Source organism: Thermobia domestica, unplaced genomic scaffold (assembly GCF_964235325.1).
Source record: "Thermobia domestica unplaced genomic scaffold, izTheDome1.hap1.1 HAP1_SCAFFOLD_447, whole genome shotgun sequence".
NCBI lineage: Eukaryota > Metazoa > Arthropoda > Insecta > Zygentoma > Lepismatidae > Thermobia > Thermobia domestica.
This window is the reverse complement of record NW_027656157.1, coordinates 110,297-123,880: the sequence shown is the minus strand read 5'-3', so window position 1 is coordinate 123,880 and position 13,584 is coordinate 110,297. Positions and strand designations below refer to the sequence as shown.

The 13,584-nt window shown below is 37.6% G+C and overlaps 3 non-coding genes across 3 annotated transcripts; 2 read left to right on the top strand and 1 right to left on the bottom strand.

The window, feature by feature from the left end:
* Positions 1-592: 592 nt before the first annotated feature.
* On the top strand, positions 593-711 carry LOC145676871 (5S ribosomal RNA). The gene has a single exon (XR_014129499.1). It is a non-coding gene; the product is annotated as a 5S ribosomal RNA (ribosomal RNA).
* Positions 712-888: 177 nt separating this feature from the next.
* Positions 889-1,007, top strand: LOC145676869 (5S ribosomal RNA). Its single transcript, XR_014129497.1, has one exon. It is a non-coding gene; the product is annotated as a 5S ribosomal RNA (ribosomal RNA).
* A 7,698-nt stretch (positions 1,008-8,705) lies between these two features.
* LOC145676868 (5S ribosomal RNA) lies at positions 8,706-8,824 on the bottom strand. The gene has a single exon (XR_014129496.1). It is a non-coding gene; the product is annotated as a 5S ribosomal RNA (ribosomal RNA).
* Positions 8,825-13,584: the final 4,760 nt, after the last annotated feature.

Genomic DNA, 13,584 nt, shown 5'->3' with positions numbered 1-13,584 from the left:
AACTCCGCGGATAATCGTGCGATTACTGTATATACAACTAATACAGATACAACTAATTATATTATCAGTTACAGTATCGGTTTTTATTTACTAATTTGCCTCACTTTATTTGCATCCCTGCAGTAAATAATTCTTATCGATAATAGTTAAAATGTATATTACATTTTAGTGCTTCACGACTGAATGATCATCTGCCTTACGTTATCTCGCAGCTGAAGAGAATGCTACACTGAAAACTACCTTGCGTTATAAAGGGTAAGTGAAACATATCTTAAAAATATCTTTCATACATTTCATTGTGTACATTAAAGAATGTAAGTTTGCCTTTTTCCTGTAATCAATACTTAATAAAGGATTTATTTTTATTTATTTATATACAATTTCATACGTGGTTCGTGATAGTAAACTCGATAGGACACAGTGGCACTATGAACATCCGAATCACTCATCATTCGAACATTCAAATATTTATTCGAATATTAGTATATTCCAAGTAATGTTAACGACGTTAATATGCTTGCCTTTATAGTTAATAATGTCAATTCTTACTTAAAACATACTTCCTTAACAGGACATTGAAGAAAAGGTAGTTGCCAACGGCCATACCATGCTGAATATACCGGTTCTCGTCCGATCACCGAAGTCAAGCAGCATCGGGCCTGGTCAGTACTTGGATGGGTGACCGCCTGGGAACACCAGGTGCTGTTGGTATACTTTTTCTAATTTTGTTTTTCACAAAGACGAATATTCTCACATCGTTCACCACGATAATTTCGTAATCATGCATTACTTAAAACAATTAGCAACGCTTTCCACGCGCTGGTCTTTTTGAGTATTCACCGACAAACCTACGTAGCTACAATAACTCACTCGAAGCCATATGCATTCGCCAACGGCCATACCATGCTGAATATACCGGTTCTCGTCCGATCACCGAAGTCAAGCAGCATCGGGCCTGGTCAGTACTTGGATGGGTGACCGCCTGGGAACACCAGGTGCTGTTGGCATCTCTTTTTCAAATTTCATTATCCTTCAAGTACGAAAATACTAGAAACATTAATTTTATAGTACTTTCAAGAGATAATTTATCAACATTATTTCATAGCGATTAATCGATATTCTAAGCGTTATACCCACTATTTCTTACACTAACAGCCTGTTTATTTGCACGGCACATTAAAATAACCTGATTTCCGATCCGTGTGCACCTACTACTATACTTAACACGGAATGTATTACCACTTTTTAAAAGTAAATTATTATGACTAAGTGTAGATCTCCGGCGAGTAAATGCCTTTCGTATACAAGCACGACACATCTCCGCTATGTGCTTTACTTTTTTACTAACAGCATATAGAAATTGGATTTCAAGGTGTTTCTACATAACAGAATGAAGCAAATTTCGTGATTTAACTCTTTCGAATAATGTGTTGGTCCTGACAAGGACCGTTTGAAATGAAAAATCTTGAAGAAGATTTTTACTTAGAGCTTGTGTACTTGGTAACAGCCTTCGTACCCTCACTTACAGCGTGCTTGGCAAGTTCACCAGGCAAAAGAAGGCGCACAGCTGTTTGGATTTCCCGGCTGGTGATAGTTGACCGCTTATTGTAATGGGCCAAACGAGAAGCTTCAGCAGCAATACGCTCGAAGATGTCATTAACAAAGCTGTTCATGATACTCATAGCTTTGCTAGATATGCCAGTGTCAGGATGCACTTGCTTCAAAACTTTGTAGATGTAAATGGCATAGCTCTCCTTCCTCCTCCTCTTCTTCTTCTTATCTCCCTTGGAGATATTCTTTTGGGCTTTACCAGCCTTCTTTGCAGCCTTTCCGCTAGTTTTTGGTGGCATGATGACTCACTCGTTCAGCAAAATTAGATGTGTCCGCAGAACAGAAACAGAAACAGAAAAGCTAGAATACAGAGGGCCCCTTAGCAAGAAAGCTCGCCCCGTGAGTGAAGCACCAACCTATATCTACGTGCTCCTCCTGCATGCGTTAGTAAACCTAAAGCATGTGTCGGTGGGTGTGTTGCGCGGTTTCTATCTATACGAAGACATTTACACGCGAATCTGTTAACTGTGTAGATAGAAAGAAAGAAGGGTAAGAGAAAGAAGATAGGAAAGCGCGAGAAGTTTTTTCACATCTTGTGATTTGATAGAGGGATAAAAAACCTGGAAACCAGGAAAAAACCCCCAGTATCGGTCATGCTGCATGCATTAGGCTATTTACATGGCAAAACCACACTAAGAAGGGGTGGCAAAAATCCATGTAAACATGTCTGTAGTAATAATCTATTAGTTTATCTGTTACATTACAATCCTATCTTAATATCTTCTAAGTGTCAGCACAATCTGTGTTGTCTGTAGTGGGGAGCGTTTTGTTAGTGGGAGATCTGTTATTTTTTTGAACATGCATTCCGCTGCGTCTGTCCTTTTCCTCGCTTTGCCATCATATTTGCCACTGCTGGATCTGGAATGGAGAAGCTGTAACGAGACTGAGATTTCTGTTATTAATTATGCATTTGGTTCGTCCCAGGTTATTGGTCGTTTGTATCGTAGTTTTTCGTCTGGTCCTTGGTCTATTTACATTTAGGTTTGGGCGTTTATATACATATCTATATATTATTATAAGGTTTGTTGCTATTTACACATACGTTTATTTATTATCTTTATTTATATATTTACATCAGTATCTATATATATATTATTTCATTTTTAGCTATTTATTTATTTATTTATTTATATATATATATATATATTTTTTTTTTTATTTTTATTTATTTTTTTATTTTTATTTTTATTTTATTTTATTTTATTTTATTTTTTTTTTTTATTTTTTTTTTTTTTTTTTTTTTTTTTTTTGCGGCGAGCGACTTAAAGTCGCTCGCCCCGCGTCCAAGTACACCCTACATTCATTCTAACCTATTACATTCATACTCCCAGTCATTCACACAATTACACTTACACTCAGGCACCTTTATATATACACTTGTGTTATATTGGGTCTAACAGTTCTTCCTAGTCTTGCTTTATTTGAGTAAGTGCTTTGGTCTTTTGTGTTTGTCGTATGGTCCTAAGTCGTAATTTCCCAGTCTGTTTACTAGCCTATTTTCTGCTTTGTTTGTGTTCTTGTAGAATTGTTCTGTAATTTTGATGCTTTCTTCTATTAATGGCAGTATTTTTAGTTCTTTTTGCAAGGGTAGCAATCTAGTGTACCTAGGACAGTTTGTTATTAGTTTGATTATTTTGTTTTGAAATTTTTGCAGATTTTTCATATTTATTTTTAGGGCATGGCCCCAGGCGGGAACAGCATATGTAAGCATTGGGCGGATGAGCATTTTGTAGAGGATAGCTTTCGCGGCTGTGCTCAAATACTCACTGGTTAGTAAGCATTTTAGTTCTGTCAGTCTCCCTGTGGCTTTGCCTAATTGACTATTAACGTGGTCTTTAAATGTCAGATGTACATCTAATACTACTCCTAGATATTTAACTTTATTTTTCCATTGTATTTGTTCATCAAAGATTTGGATGTTGTCTGTTGGTTCCCGTTTTCTTTTTGTGAAGTATATTGCTTCACTTTTATTTGTGTTTATTTTGATTTTCCATTTTGTAAACCAGTCTTCAATCGCCGGTACGTGGTTTTGTATATATTTAATGGCCTGATTTGGTATCCAGCTGTGAGCGAATATGCAAGTGTCATCTGCAAAAAGTGCTATATTAGTTTTCGCGTTTTTTGGTATGTCATTAATGTATATACTAAATAGGATGGGGCCAAGTAAGGATCCCTGTGGGACCCCTGCTTCTATCTTCCTGTTTGTAGAATGTGTGTTTTGAACACAGACAAAGAATTTACGTTTGGTTAAGTAAGAATATAGTAACTTAATATATACGTCAGGTATGTCTATTGCTATCATTTTATAGATTAAACCTTTGATCCAAACTCTGTCAAATGCTTTTTCCACATCTAAGAATAAGGCTGCTGTTCCTTGTTTCTTATTGTATTTCTCTGTAATAAGTTCAACTACTCTAACTAGCTGGTGTGTTGTTGAGTGATTGCTCCTGAATCCGAACTGTTCATTTATTAAGATGCTGTGATTTTTTAAGTGTTTTTTGAGCCTGATCAGTATGACAGATTCGGTTAGCTTAGCTAGTGTGTTTAGGAGGCTTATTGGTCTGTAATTTTGGGGAAATTTGCTATCTTTTCCTGGTTTAGGTAGAGCTATGATTTTGGCTAATTTCCATTCTGAGGGAAAATAGGCTAGTTTTAATATTGCATTTATAATATTAACTAAGAAAATTTTTCCTTTTTCCGGTAGGTTCTTTAGGCAAATGTTTTGTATTTCGTCTGGACCGGCTGCTTTTAATGGCTTTAGTTTCTTTAATAGTCTATCTATCTCCTTTTTTGACGTCTTTTTCGCGGATGTTGTGGTTTGATCATTTAAGAACTCTCTTACTTTATTCCTTACTCTCGCGTCGTGATTGCGGTCTTCTTCCATGTTGTTTGGTTGAAATGTTTTTTCTAAGGTATCTGCTAACACGTTTGCTTTCTTTTGTGGGGAGTACACTAGCCCATTTTCGCCATGCAGTGATGGTGTTGGGGTATACGGCTTGGTAAGATTTTTTGTGAGCTTCCATATGCTGTTGTCCTTGAAGTTCATTTTTTCAATTTTACGGTCCCAATTGTATTTTCTATAGTTTTTAATTTCTGTATAAATTATGCGTCTAAGGTTATTAATATGGAATTTAGTTCTTGGATCACGAAATCTTTGGTAGTGTTTTCTTAAGTTATTTCTTGTTTTTATCATATCACGTATGTTATCTGGAAGTTTAGTTTTGGAATTTGGGACAGTGCTAGGTATAGCTTTGCCTATTGCGTTTTTAATTGCTGTTGTTAATACTGTTACTGCCCTATCGATATCTTGTATATTATTTATCAGGAACCTGTCTGGAATGCCTTCCTCTACGGTTTGTTTGAATGAATCCCATTTTGCTTTGTTATAGTTTAGGATTTTTCTATCAGGTGCGTTATCTGGTTTGTTGCCTACAGTAATTATAATTGGTTGATGGTCTGAGTCTAGTTCATTTATTGTGTGTATTTCTAGTAAGTCATTTACATTTTTGTACAATGCGTAGTCTAGTACGTCCGGTGTGTTGCCGTTTGGAGGGTAGTGAGTAGGTTGATATTGTGATAGAATTTGTAGTGGAGAGGATTGCATGAACCTATAGAGGCGTCTCCCATTGTTGTTTGTGTTTACACTACAGAAAATTGGGTGCTTGCTATTTAAGTCTCCCGCTAGTATTACGCTATTCCCTGAATTAGCTAGTTTCCTTATGTCATCTGTATTGATAGACTTGGATGGTGAGTTGTAAACCGCTATTATGTTAACCGGCTTGTTTCTGATATATATTTTTATTCCTGTTGCTTCTACTGTATCAAGTAACGGTAGTTGAATTTCTGTGTGCTTTACTGATTCTAATACTGCTATGAGTGTACCTAAATTGTTTTTGTCCGGCTGTTTATCAGATCTATATAATTTATATCCTGGAATTTTAATTTGTATTTCGGCATTGAGATTTGTTTCACTTATTAATCCGATTGCAATATTGTTTTCGATTAGGTAATCCGCGAGCTCATCTACTTTGTGGTTCAGACTGGAGGCATTCCAAGCAAGTATCTGGAATTTATTAATACTGCCATTAAGATGTAAACCCATATTTCACATTATTAACTATATTTATCTGTAGCTCTGGCTATTTGTCTAGCGCGGTTTAGTATTATGTTTATATAATCCTGTACATATGAAAGTATTTCTTCTCTACTCTGCCTGTTAATTAAATCAAGATCTAGCTGTGTTAATTTATTCTGCGTTTGATATAGTTCTTTCGTCGTTTTTACGTTACTATTTCCTGTTGTTTTACGTTGATTATTCGTTGGTTGTAAGTCGTTATCTGATTCTGAGTCTGTTGATGTGTCAATTTGTTCCCTACGCTTTTGCTGTCCCTTACTTTTGTCTGATTTGGTCTTTTGGGTTCCCTGTGGTTTGCTAGGATTGATAGGTTGGTTTGTTTTTGAGGTTGACGGTTGGTTGGGTTCTATGGGTTTCGTTCTTTTGGTTCTGTTTGTGGGTTTGTCGGTAGTCCCTCTTCGTACCTTTGCCTCTCTCTCCTGTGTGTTGCCAGTTTTCGCGGCCATTGCTTTTTTGTAAGCCTTGCACCCGCGATAATTGCTGGGATGGGCCCCCCCGCAATTAGCACAGGTGGGCGGCTCCCCCCGCTGCTTCTGACACTCCCTGCTCAGATGCTCCTGTGCACATTTAACGCATCTGGGCTGGTAGTGACAGTTACTAGCCGAGTGAAAAAAGCCCTGGCATTTGTAGCATTGAACAACATCTGGTTGGAGGGGAATGTAATCTACTACCCTAACTGATAAAGAGAGTATATACTTTGTTTCCAAAAGTCTATCTTTGTGGTTCGGATCTGACAATTTCACCAGAAAGAGTGGCATTGGCACTTTTTTCTTTCCTTTCGTCCTGTCATTTGGGTCAATGTATTCTCTCCTGCTCATTTGATGCACTGTTATACCATCTGTCTCAAGTATACCATTAATATACCCCTCTATTTCCTCGGTTGGTAAGTCAATAGGAAGTCCTCTAATTACTAGCTTGATCGGCCTAGCCCTACTTCTGTTGAGATGAATAAACTGTACCTTCTCCTTTTCGACGTACTGCAAGATCTCTTTGTACGTTAGCTCATTCCATGCCTGGATCTTGAACCCCTCTGCAACTACCTTTCCGTGTACATCGTTGAACTTTTTCTTAATATCATAAAAGTCTGACCTGTGTTTAACAATGATTTCTGGGTACTTCTTCTCGAACCTGGCATCCTTCTCAGTGTTTTTACTGACCTCTGACCTAAACTGACCCTCATCCTGGCTAGGAGATTTCCTAACTACATCCGCATATGAGCTACATCTGCTTAAATCTGATCCTGAACTACTTATGTCTGAAAGGTCTAATTCGCTATCACTTGATGAAGACAATCTATCTTGTACATTGTTGATATCTACTGAAATAGAAGAGTTCTGGAAATTGCATTCTCTTACCTTGAGTAGTGTTTCCGCTGCGGTTTTGGTTCTGGGTGTACACTCACCTGTCTTGCTATTCTCCTCCTTTTCCATATTGTCGCCTATTCTTGGAAGCACTAAGCACTAGGACACACTTAAAACACTTTACACTCACTCGATACTAGCACTTTTAAAACTTCACTTATACGGTATCTATAGCGTGGTCCTGAAAAGAGCCACACTTATACAGAAACTATGGCTTTTATAAAGTGGCCCTGAAAAGGTCCGCTGGTCGTCGACTTTTAGTGCTGCTCTAGTCTTTCGTTAGGGGCGATCCCTATAAGATCCTATTTCCCCGGGTTCAGTATCCCCCTATTGGGTAAGGACCTGAATCCGTGACCCAGGGCACTCCCGTTTGAATCACTAAGATCACTGCACAAGGCCTTTGCCAGCCATGGTTTTACACTATTTCTCTATGACACTTTGCTTCACTTATTCACCAATGACTATACGTATAACGTTATACAGCTACTAGTTTAGGGACGGTTCCCTACTATCCCTACTTATTAGGCCCCCAGCGTCGGGATCCGCAAGCCTAATCACTCCGCGACCGTTCAGGAAAAATTCAGATCATTGCGGCCTCCCATGAATCAAGTCAGTTTTGTTACTACTTCAAGCGTGCACCCGAGTGCATCAAATGAAAAGCAAGGCAGTTGGCGCGAATTGAAACACGTACTGTAATTTAAATGAAGTCGATAAATCGGCGGACACATCTAATTTTGCTGAACGAGTGAGTCATCATGCCACCAAAAACTAGCGGAAAGGCTGCAAAGAAGGCTGGTAAAGCCCAAAAGAATATCTCCAAGGGAGATAAGAAGAAGAAGAGGAGGAGGAAGGAGAGCTATGCCATTTACATCTACAAAGTTTTGAAGCAAGTGCATCCTGACACTGGCATATCTAGCAAAGCTATGAGTATCATGAACAGCTTTGTTAATGACATCTTCGAGCGTATTGCTGCTGAAGCTTCTCGTTTGGCCCATTACAATAAGCGGTCAACTATCACCAGCCGGGAAATCCAAACAGCTGTGCGCCTTCTTTTGCCTGGTGAACTTGCCAAGCACGCTGTAAGTGAGGGTACGAAGGCTGTTACCAAGTACACAAGCTCTAAGTAAAAATCTTCTTCAAGATTTTTCATTTCAAACGGTCCTTGTCAGGACCAACACATTATTCGAAAGAGTTAAATCACGAAATTTGCTTCATTCTGTTATGTAGAAACACCTTGAAATCCAATTTCTATATGCTGTTAGTAAAAAAGTAAAGCACATAGCGGAGATGTGTCGTGCTTGTATACGAAAGGCATTTACTCGCCGGAGATCTACACTTAGTCATAATAATTTACTTTTAAAAAGTGGTAATACATTCCGTGTTAAGTATAGTAGTAGGTGCACACGGATCGGAAATCAGGTTATTTTAATGTGCCGTGCAAATAAACAGGCTGTTAGTGTAAGAAATAGTGGGTATAACGCTTAGAATATCGATTAATCGCTATGAAATAATGTTGATAAATTATCTCTTGAAAGTACTATAAAATTAATGTTTCTAGTATTTTCGTACTTGAAGGATAATGAAATTTGAAAAAGAGATGCCAACAGCACCTGGTGTTCCCAGGCGGTCACCCATCCAAGTACTGACCAGGCCCGATGCTGCTTGACTTCGGTGATCGGACGAGAACCGGTATATTCAGCATGGTATGGCCGTTGGCAACTACCTTTTCTTCAATGTCCTGTTAAGGAAGTATGTTTTAAGTAAGAATTGACATTATTAACTATAAAGGCAAGCATATTAACGTCGTTAACATTACTTGGAATATACTAATATTCGAATAAATATTTGAATGTTCGAATGATGAGTGATTCGGATGTTCATAGTGCCACTATGTCCTATCGAGTTTACTATCACGAACCACGTATGAAATTGTATATAAATAAATAAAAATAAATCCTTTATTAAGTATTGATTACAGGAAAAAGGCAAACTTACATTCTTTAATGTACACAATGAAATGTATGAAAGATATTTTTAAGATATGTTTCACTTACCCTTTATAACGCAAGGTAGTTTTCAGTGTAGCATCCTCTTCAGCTGCGAGATAACGTAAGGCAGATGATCATTCAGTCGTGAAGCACTAAAATGTAATATACATTTTAACTATTATCGATAAGAATTATTTACTGCAGGGATGCAAATAAAGTGAGGCAAATTAGTAAATAAAAACCGATACTGTAACTGATAATGTAATTACGTATCTGTATTAGTTGTATATACAGTAATCGCACGATTATCCGCGGAGTTGGATGTTGGCATAATCGCGCATAATCAGCAGTATGAGCAGAAAAGGGAAATGAAATGAAATCTTTAGATTTACGTCGCATACTTATACCGGTTACGCTAAAGGAGACGGTGATGATGAGTACTGAATGAAGAAAGTGGGAGGAAACGGGAGAAACCCGAGAAAACCCATGAGCACGGTCTTTATGCACGACAAAGTTCACACGGCACGAGCTGGGATTGAACCAGGGACCCCAAGCACCGGAGGCCAAAAAAGGGACAAAAAGTCTTTCGTGCAACTTTCGTTTTCGGTAAAAAGTTTACACATAATTTAGAAAGAGTAGTTTTCTGGTCTTTTTATTTCACAAGTTGGTTCATGTCTATATTTTTTACATGCATAAAAAATTTTTCAACTCCCTTGCTTAGTTCCTGTTAAAGACCTCTACCTCTGATTGTATTTTTTGCACATATTCTTATTGTTTTCAGACAACATTTCTAAGAGCGTAATTTATCGTCAGCAAGAAAAGAAAAGGAAAGCCTCGGATAGTGGAATGTGTACTGTATATATATATATATATATATATATATATATATATATATATATATATATATATATATATATATATATATATATACGTATTAGTATATAGTTTTATTTTATACGTCTCCTATTATTACACAATGTGCAGATATTGTGAAAGCGCAAGTAAATATGTATAACTCCCCGTTCTGCACTTAATAACTTGAAAGAAGTTCGGGGAAGGTAGTGTAACAGAAAGTGCAAACAGAAATGAGGGTTTACAGGCATTTAATATTATTCCGTAGTAGTATGATTTTTTGTAAAATATATATATATATATATATATATATATATATATATATATATATATATATATATATATATATATATATATATATATATATAAACATACATATTCAATGATATAGTAAGAGGTTAGCAGCACTGATAGAACTGCAGAAAGTACAAAACCGTTAATAAGAAAGAGAGAGAGATGGTGGCCGCTTTTGTGCTTTTCATTGGCTAATTCCGAATTGCGCGCGAATACGTACGAGATTTCTTTCTTTTTCCTCTTCGCAGCCCAGATGTTGCCAATTAGAAGTTTTTAGTACTACATTTGTATGAAAATGTTGCCTTTAAGAAATGTGGTTTGCATACGGAGAAAAGAGCAAAATGAATATTTATCTTAGTGGGCATGAAAAAAGACGAAACATTTTGCAAGATGGACACACGAACTTCCTTAATGCAGGCGTTCAGTACATTATTGTAAAGAAAAAAACACTAAAAAGAATTACTTCAATATCCCTAGCAACATTCAACAATTCATAGAGAAAAATCTTTATTTTGAGAACAATGGAAAACTATGTAATTGTAGATAACTACTAAATTTAATGATTAAGGAAAACGTTTAGGCCCGGCCCTTCAGAAAGAAAGTGCACAGAATTTTCTCTCATGGAAGCAATTGCAAAATCAACATTTTGTTTGCAGTTATAATTAGAGGATCTATATACAGGGTGTTCGAAAAAGAATGTATCCTCTTGAAAGAAAATATTCTCTGGGCCCCTAATCCTTTATATACCGAAAGGAAGTTTGTATAGCATTTTTTCTTACCTTCGTTAGAAGAATTGAAAGTGACTACTATCGTGACACGGGAGATATTTGATCGATAGTCGAATTACTCCCATGCTCGAATGAACACGTCTCTTGTAAGGAGAGGAAAGGCTTCTGTGATCCGCTATCGCAGCTGTGTCATATCTGCAGAGAATGTTAGGACACAAACGTGATCTTTGAGAGCCTCGTGAAAAGAAGTCGCATAGTATCATGTGTGGAGACATCGGGGCCATCTGAAGAACGCTTCATCATTAGGACCAAGGGCGAGTTACGAAACACTCTGGGATATATTTATTAACATAACTTCTCGTCATTCTGCAAGTGTGGTGGAGCTCCATCCTATTGGAAAAGGAAACCTCGGGAGCCCTCTTCATGTGTAGGTATCGTTCACATCTGAAGCATGTGAAGATAGATTACTGTACTATCGTGTACCTAAAATCATTTTCTACGAATACGAACATGTCTACACTGAAGGCAGTGCAGCTCTTTTTCTCTTTTTTTTTTGGTCATGTATTGTAACGCGGGGCAATGCACACAATAACATGTAATGTTGTGTATCATCATAAAGGGCCAGGGCGATGATTGGATCTTGATGGACGTGGAGAACTGATAGGTGATGTGAGTGGTATTGTGATCTATGGTTGTATGTTTACTGACTGATGAATGCATAAGGAGAGGTGAAGGGGTTGCCTTTTTTTTTATGTCGATCGGCAGGGAAGCGATTGGGAAACTTTTGACTTTGTTTTTCAACCGAATATATTGATTGAATAGGTCGCCGACAATTTTACGGGGCGTCACGTCGTTGCCTTTTTCATGTCGATCGCGAGCGAAGCGAGCGTTTTTTTTTTTTTTTTTTTTTACCGACAATATGTATTGAATCGGTTGCCAACACCTTTAGGGGCGCGTCACGTCCTTCTTTCTGTGCTGATCGCGAGCGAAGCGAGCGCGAAATTTTTGACTTTTTTTTTTTTTTTTTTACCCACAATATTTATTCAATCGGTCGCCAACACTTTTAGGGGTGCGTCACGTCCTCTTTTCTCTGCTGATCGCGAGCGAAGCGAGCGCGAAATTTTGACCTTTTTTTCTCTTTTTAATTCTTTTTTTTTTCTTTAAGAAAAAATATTGATTTCATAGGTCGCCAACATTTTTACGGGATGGAACATCGTTTATTTGTTTTTCCAACCGTCTTTCTGTCTTGAGCCCCCGCCAAGTTAACTTTATGGTGGACAAAAACTATGTGCGGTGGGTTACCGCGGGGTTCTCCCGTTTCCTCCCACTTTCTTCATTCCACCACCATTTCAATCATTTCTCATAATCAGCGCCTCTTTTAGCCTAAGCGGCATAACGTGGGACGTAAAACAAAGATTTCCTTTAGTTGCTTTCTGTCTTGATTACGAGCGCGAAATTTTTTACTTTTTTTTTCTTTCTTTTGATATTATTCATTTAATAGGACGGCAACACCTTTACGGGCCGCCGCGTCGTCGTTTACACTTCTTCAGCCCATATTCTTTCTGCTTGTTCGTTTTCCGGCATCTTGTTATCACCGCCCGCGGGAATGCCTATGTCTTTCATCGCTTTTTGAAGCAAATCTTTAATAAATATGCACTCTCACATTTCTACTAATATGCATACCACAGTGGATAGACTGTAACTAGGAAAGCAGAAGCCTGCATATCATATTATTTAACAGTTGAAAGTGAACTGCCATTTTAAGTTTGATTTTGATCAGATGAGTGCAGTTCAACTCGTCGACAATTGTGAAGATTCTCGAGGTTAGGGACCATCCATTTTGTGCTTTGTAATGAAAATGGCTGCAGCCAAACTTCTCTGATCTGAATGAAACTTGGCATGATGATACATCTTGACCTGCTCTACAAGTTTATTTAGTATTTTCCGTTGCGCAGGCTTTTGCTTCTCCAGGTTCTCCCATGGAACTGAGAAACGTATTCAGTCGAACTTCTGCGGTAAGTCAGTATATCATCCTGAGAAGTTTGATCGAGATAGCAGAGGTTCGACTATTCGTTTTTCAATTCCATGTGATATTACAACACGGTGAACTAAATTTATATAGAAACACTTTGATTTTGTTTTGTTTTTTGCTAGCATTAAACTGAGAAAATGTTATTGAATAGACAGAGAACACCACTCAAAGAAAAGTACATCATAAGAATATATATATGGTTGCTGTGGTTCTCGGTTTAATTTGCTAGTTAAGAAACTTGCTCTAAATAAGTACATCTTACAGGTGAAAAACTAAGCCAGGCGATAGAATTAAATATAAAGTTATACACTTTTATTTTACGTTTACTAGTGTTGGGTTACTACTGTAAAATAAGTCAGTATATATGAAAGATAACTGTATTAGGTACTATTTTCCACCGGCGGTGTATTCTTGCATAGTGTACTTAATGTTTACAAGCGGGGCGCTACTAGTATGGATGCATGACAAGTGCTATTGAAACTCGAAAACTAACTGGTTTCCACTACCCTTGCTTATACGTATACCCGCGTCGCCTTCGCTCCTGTTCACTTTGGACGCACATTCTTGCTATCGCTCAGGCCCC